Source organism: Rutidosis leptorrhynchoides, chromosome 11 (genome assembly GCF_046630445.1).
Source record: "Rutidosis leptorrhynchoides isolate AG116_Rl617_1_P2 chromosome 11, CSIRO_AGI_Rlap_v1, whole genome shotgun sequence".
Lineage (NCBI taxonomy): Eukaryota > Viridiplantae > Streptophyta > Magnoliopsida > Asterales > Asteraceae > Rutidosis > Rutidosis leptorrhynchoides.
The window spans coordinates 253357007-253357500 of record NC_092343.1 but is presented as its reverse complement, the minus strand read 5'-3'; positions in this window follow the sequence as shown (position 1 = coordinate 253357500).

Below are 494 nucleotides of genomic sequence, written 5' to 3'. Positions count from 1 at the left end.
ATTATTATATTATCATGATATTATGATATATAATATATCTTAGTATGATGTATATACAGTTAAATGTCGTTACAACGATAATCGTTACATTTATGTCTCGTTTCGAAATCATTAAGTTAGTAGCCTTATTTTTACATATGTATTTCATTGTTAATACACTTAATAATATATTTACTTATCATTTAACATAATTAATCAAGTGTATCAATATCTTAATATGATTCATATGTACCTAGTAAGACGTTGTTATAACGATAATCGTTATATATATCGTTTTCGAGTTTCTTAAATTAATAGTCTCATTTTTATGTATATAACTCATTGTTAAAATACCTAATGAGATACATACTTATAATAAAAACATGTTAACTATATATATAACCATATATATGTCATCGTATAGTTTTTACAAGTTTTAACGTTCGTGAATCACCGGTCAACTTGGGTGGTCAATTGTCTATATGAAACATATTTCAATTAATCAAGTCTTAACA